Source organism: Saccopteryx bilineata, chromosome 5 (assembly GCF_036850765.1).
Source record: "Saccopteryx bilineata isolate mSacBil1 chromosome 5, mSacBil1_pri_phased_curated, whole genome shotgun sequence".
NCBI lineage: Eukaryota > Metazoa > Chordata > Mammalia > Chiroptera > Emballonuridae > Saccopteryx > Saccopteryx bilineata.
The window spans coordinates 194515691-194522282 of record NC_089494.1 but is presented as its reverse complement, the minus strand read 5'-3'; the positions used below and the strand labels follow the sequence as shown (position 1 = coordinate 194522282).

Sequence of the window (6592 nt, the reverse complement as noted above, 5' to 3'; positions counted from 1 at the left end):
AGGCACCTTACCTCACCCCTAGCTCAGGATGTCATCTGTACCTAAATTCCACTTTCTATTTCTGAACCTCCTGTGCACATCTCTGACTCATGTATGGAAGGGTCCCATACATATGTAATTAATAAATTTGGTTCTTTTCTCTTATTAATCTGTCTCACATCATTTAATTATTAGACCAGCCAAAGAACCTTGAGGGTAAAGTTTCTCTCTCCATATCAGAAAAGTGCAAGAAACTGTTCAACAGGGTTTCTGACCTGGCTAAGACTTTACTCTATCATCTTGCCAAAAACAAAACTTTCTCACTGAAATCAAGGTGGAAGCAGCAATTTTACTTTCGCCATACCTATCCATCCCCAGTTTAAACAACCTGTACGGTGCTCTCCAGGGAGCACGCCTGTGCCTTTCCACACCCCTCTCCCCTACTAGGTGCTTGCCTCTGTAACTTGGTTCCTGACTCCCTTCTTCTAGAGCTCACTTCTACTTCTGTGATTTTCTAAATAAACTTTCTCTTATAGTTTGAAATAAATAACCAGTATACTACTCACCTTCCATGCTATAATTCTCTGAATATTTTATCTATAAATTAACTATGTGACTCTAAAATGAGATATTCAATATCTCAGTCTCCTAGTGAAGTAGAATACTTGCTTTAAAATCTTATGGGGTGGGGAGAATTATCATGAGAAGGAGGAATAACTAATAATGGATTTTTAAATGAGGATGGCCTGACTTGTGGTTGTGCAGTGTGGATGGACTATCGACCTGGAAGACTTAGGCTACCAGTTCAAAACCCCACGCTTGGTTGGCCCTGGCTGGATAGGTTGGTTACAGCAGGTCCGAAATGTGGAGGTTGCAGGTTTGATCCCCAGGGAGGGGACATACAGGAATAGATCCATGTTCCCATCTCTCTCTAGCAAAAGACAGAAAAGAAAAAACAAAAACACAGAGACTTCCTTAGCCTCGCCTGTGGTGATGCAGTGGATAAAGCATCAACCAAAAATGGTTCAAAACCCTGTGCTTGCCTGGTTAAGGCACATACAACAAGCAATCAGTTTACAACTAAAGTGAAGAAACTATGAGTTGATACTTCACCTGTCCCATCTTCCCCCAGCCCCTCTTCTCTGTAAAATTAATAAGTAAAATCTTTTATCCTAATTACTTACCTGAAAGATTTGTCTACCAGGGGATTAACAGATACAGTAATTGTTTTCATTTTATTTATTCATTTTAGAGGGAAGGGGAGGAAGAGAGAGAAAGCGGAGAGAGAGAGAGAGAGATGGGGGGGCAGGCAGGAAGCATCAACTCCTATATGTGCCTTGACCAGTCAAGCCCAGGGTTCAAACTAGCGACCTCAGCCTTCCAAGTCGACGCTATATCCACTGCACAACCACAGGTCAGGCTAATAAATAGTCTTTTTTTTTTTTTTTACAGAGAGAGTCAGAGAGAGGGATAGATAGGGACAGACAGACAGGAATGGAGGGATGAGAAGCATCAATCATTAGTTTTTCGTTGCACATTGCGACACCTTAGTTGTTTTTTGTTTTTGTATTTTTCTGAAGCTGGATATGGGGAGAGACAGTCAGACAGACTCCCGCATGCGCCCGACCAGGATCCACCCGGCACGCCCACCAGGGGGCGATGCTCTGCCCCTCCAGGACCTCGCTCTGCTGACCAGAGCCACTCCAGCACCTGGGGCAGAGGCCAAGGAGCCATCCCCAGCGCCCGAGCCATCCCTGCTCCAATGGAGCCTTGGCTGCGGGAGGGGAAGAGAGAGACAGAGAGGAAGGAGGGGGGGTTGGAGAAGCAAATAGGTGCCTCTCCTATGTGCCCTGGTCAGGAATCGAACCCGGGTCCCCCGCACGCCAGGCCGATGCTCCACTGCTGAGCCAACCGGCCAGGACCCCTTAGTTGTTCTTTGATTGCTTTCTCATATGTGCCTTGACAATGGGCCTTCAGCAGACCAAGTAACCCCTGGCTCGAGCCAGCGACCTTGGGTCCAAGCTGGTGAGCTTTGCTCAAACCAGATGAGCCCGTGCTCAAGCTAGCAACCTTGGGGTCTCGAACCTGGGTCCTCGGCATCCCAGTCCGACGCTCTATCCACTGAGTCACTGCCTGGTCAGGCAAATAAAATCTTTTTTTTTTTTTTGTATTTTTTTTTCTGCAGTTGGAAACGGGGAGGCAGTCAGACAGACTCCCGCATGCACCCAACCGGGATCCACCTGGCACGCCCACCAGGGGGCAGGTTGGGGGGCATGACAGCATGATATAATCATTAAGATTAACATTTAACAAGAATTGTGTTACATTAACAAGATTAACATTTGTCTAGAAGGGGATTTACAAAGAACATTAAAATTTTCAAGGTAATACAATCAAAGATACTCACAAATCCTTTCAGTACCTATCTCTCCTCCTTTGCCTAGAGGTACACGTTAATCTCAGTATTCCAGGAATGGAGAGAGAGCTAAAATCAGTGTGGGGTGGTATGTAAATTTTGTCGCTTATTGAAAGGGAAAGGGAGTTCCTCAGATAACCTTAATCCTTTCAGAGAACTTAAAACCAAATGACCCTAGTTGTCCTTGTAAGTTATGAGACTTCTATATTCTTTTTCCTCCATTTTCCAAAGAAAGGACAGGAAAGCCCGACCTTTTCCTCCTAGAATATTAATATTAATTTTGCAGCTTTTTGGTACCTTACAACATTATCTTTGTCATAAAATTTGTCAGCAACAAAAATAATTCGGTATGATAAAATTTTGATATGTAACCCCCCCTCCTTCCTCTCTGTCTCTCTCTTCCCCTCCCACAGCCAAGGGTCCACTGGAGCAAAGATGGCCCGGGCGCTGGGGATGGCTCCTTGGCTTCTGCCTCAGGCGCTAGAATGGCTCTGGTTGCGGCAGACAGACGCCCCAGATGGGCAGAGCATCGCCCCCTGGTGGGCAGGCCGGTGGATCCCGGTCGGGCGCATGCAGGAGTCTGTCTGACTGCCTCCCCGTTTCCAGCTTCAGAATACAAAAAAAAAAAAAAAAAAAAAAAATCTTTAAAAAACAGGGTTGCCTGGTCAAGGCACAGATGAGAAGTAACTACTATTATGAGTTGATGCTTCTATCTCCTCACACACTGTCTCTCTCTTCTCTCTCTTCTCTCTCTCTCTCTCTCTCTCTCTCTCAAAATCAATAAATAGCCTGACCAGGTGGTGGCGCAGTAGATAGAGAGTCAGACTGGGATGTAGAGGGCCCAGGTTCGAGACCCCGAGGTTGCCAGCTTGAGCGCGGGTTCATCTGGTTTGAGCAAAAGCTCACCAACTTGGACCCAAGGTCGCTGGCTCTAGCAAGGGGTTACTCGGTCTGCTGGAGGCCCGCGGTCAAGGCACATATGAAAAAGCAATCAATGAACAATTAAGGTGTTGCAACAAAAAACTGATGATTGATGGTTCTCATCTCTCTCCATTCCTGTCTGTCCCTATCTATCCCTTTCTCTGACTCTCTCTCTCTGTCTCTGTAAATACATTAGTATTTTAAAATTAACCAATATATTCTAGTAATTTGAAAGGGATTAACCAATATATTGTCTACCAAAAGAATATATTGGTTAATCCCTTTTAAAGTAACAATATTAACAAACTTTTTTTCCCATCTTGTAGTAACTTCCATGCTCAATAACCTTTTATCTATCCATAATCAACTTTACTTTCACACATTTGAAGGCCCTTAACATACACTACTATACACAAAATTAGCTGCACCAACACATTGTTTTCTTAAAAAGCAGTCTGAATTTTCAGTTTGTGTTTCATATTTATTTTCAGATGAAAATGGGAGGGATTATTGAAAACCTAGTCATCCAAATTGAACTTTTCTATATTGTACCAAATGTACTCCCAACACCCACCAACATTTCAAGCCAAAGACACCTCAAAGGGCTGTCACCACTTATACACTCAGAAGTTCACCGGCTTGGATGTCAGGGTCCCTGAGCTCAGAGGCAGAGTGCTAATAATCAGTCGTGAAAATGCTAAATGTGGAAGAGTCCGCCAGACCTTCCCAACCCACCCTGAGGACGCAGCTCCTGCACTTCACAAAGACATCAAGCATTTACACTGTACTTTCCAAACCTGAAGTTTTTCCAAGATCTCCCAGCTCCTTTCCAGGCTGCCTACTCTTTACATCTCCCCAATTTCTGTCGAGTGGTCCGGAACTCTCTCTGCCCTCCTACAGGCTCTGGTCTTGGTCTGTAACCATGGACTCAGGACACAGCCCACGTGTGGAAAAGCCTGGCCCGAGGCGACCTTTCTGGGCCGATGTCCACAGCCCCGCGGCCAGCCCACCCACTCGGCCCTTGCGCTCCCCACGAGCCCAGCACTCACATACGCAAAGAACACCTGGGAAGACAGCGCCCTGGGGTCACGGTCACGGTCACGGTCAGGGTCACAAGCAATGAGCTTCCAGCAGGGACGTCAAGGAGGCAAATGCAGCAAGAGCCGATGCGGGCTTCGCCTCCCACGCTTCGGGCTACAAGCTGGCCACGGTCCCTTCCTCACGCCCAGACTCTCTGGGTTCCACGACCGTGGAAGGTGTGGAAGACGTGGTACCGCCTGCCTGGCTGGGATAAGTGCTGGATCCGAGCCCACGTCCAGCGTAGTGCAGGTACCGAGTCCCAGACTGGACCCGCCGCCATCCGTTGGTGGGCTGGGGTCACAGACACGACTGTGCCGCAGCACGCAGGGAAAACCCGAAAGCTCAGTCTCCAGGGTTCGTACGAAATGAGCAGCTGGCAATTACAGGACGCCACCCCAGCTCATCAGTACCGGTCTGGTAGATGAAGTTGGTCAGCACTGGTGTCCCCTGCACTTAAGCACCAGGGGACGCTGACGCCAGGTTTTTATCAGTTTCCCTGTTGCTTATTCAGAACAAGTAGGCGGTCTCTACTGAATGAGCTTCTGAGAAATCCTGCGCTCCAGGGCCAATAAAATCATGAACTAAATCTAGGGTGAGGGTGGAAGGTGTACACACATTCCTTGAATGAAAATATTACTGATAAGGGTTTAAATGCATTCTTTGCACTCCTGTAATAAATATTTCCTTGAAAGACACTGATCGTTTGGAAAAGCTGGGAAGTGGATTTGCACATTCAGGATAATGATTGGTTATCAGGCTTTATGAATGTGTATGGCTATGCCAAAATTCATCTGCTGCATCTAGTCTAAGAAATTAATATTTGCATCTAGATATTTTCTGGTTTGTATATACAAACAAGATGATATCACTTCAGTTGTTTAAAGTAAAATGCTTTGGCCAGGAGGTCTGATTAAAAAATTGGTTACACATTTTTTTAGGATATTAAAAAATAGCATTGAGCCTGACCAGGAGGTGGTACAGTGGATAGAGCGTCCGACTGGGATGCGGAGGACCCAGGTTCGAGACCCTGAGGTGGCCAGCTTGAGTGCAGGCTCATCTGGTTTGAGCAAAAGTTCACCAGCTTGGACCCAAGGTCACTGGCTTGAGCAAGGGGTTACTCGGTCTACTGTAGCCCCACGGCCAAGGCACATATGAGAAAGCAATCAATGAACAACTAAAGTGCCACAACGAGAAACTGATGATTGATGCTTCTCATCTCTCTCCTTTCCTGTCTGTCCCTACCTATCCCTCTCTCTGACTCTGTCTTTGTAAAAAAAAAAAAAAAAAAAAAAAAAGCATTGAAAAGGAGGTCTACTTGCATAGTTCTTTGAAGGGGATCTAATAATCAAACACCTGAGGTGGATTAATAAGAGAAAATACCAAATTTAATACGCATGTATGTATAGGAACTTCACATACATGTAAGAGTGAGATCCCAGATGTACTGAGGTTCAAAGATAGAAAGGAAACATGGGTATATAAGACATTCCAAACTAAAGAGGAGTTCATGTATCTTCAAAGGATTATTGCAAGAAGAGTAGATGTTTAGTAAATAAAAATTTTCCTTGCCATATAGGTGGGACAAAAAGAGATTATAGTTGATAATCTCTTATTTGGACAAAGCCCCTAACTAGAGTTCTTATCTGCAGTTAAAGAGATGGGTGTAGTTTTGAGTTTGAAGGTAAAGTTGCCTTAGGTCAAAACAAAGGAATTTTTATACTTGCCTGGCAGGGGAAATACCATGACCACAAAGGTGGTTTTCCCAGGACAAGGCTTATCTATTGCACTCTGGCTGTGTTGACCCCTGCAAATTCCTCAAATGTGGGAAACTCAACTGCATCATTTGTGGTAATAGGAGACTGCATTCCTGCTCTCCCCTGGTAGTTAAAAACAAACAAACAAATCAACAGAAAACAATTTCTGTAAAGTTTGAACCAAATTGACAACATATGCAAGTATAGCAAGATTTAAAATGTTGCTGAGATCTGATCTGTGGTGGTGTAATGCAGTGGTCCCCAACCTTTTTTGGGCCACGGACCGGTTTAATGTCAGAAAATATTTTCACAGACCAGCCTTGAGGGTGGGACGGATAAATGTATCACGTGACCGAGACAAGCATCAAGAGTGAGTCTTAGATGGATGTAACAGAGGGAATCTGGTCATTGTTTAAAAATAAAACATCATTCAGATTTAAAT

At 45.1% G+C, this 6592-nt stretch overlaps 1 non-coding gene across 1 annotated transcript; it reads left to right on the top strand.

The window, feature by feature from the left end:
- Positions 1-6112: 6112 nt before the first annotated feature.
- LOC136306975 (U1 spliceosomal RNA) lies at positions 6113-6276 on the top strand. The gene has a single exon (XR_010725731.1). It is a non-coding gene; the product is annotated as a U1 spliceosomal RNA (small nuclear RNA).
- The last annotated feature ends 316 nt before the right edge of the window (positions 6277-6592 follow it).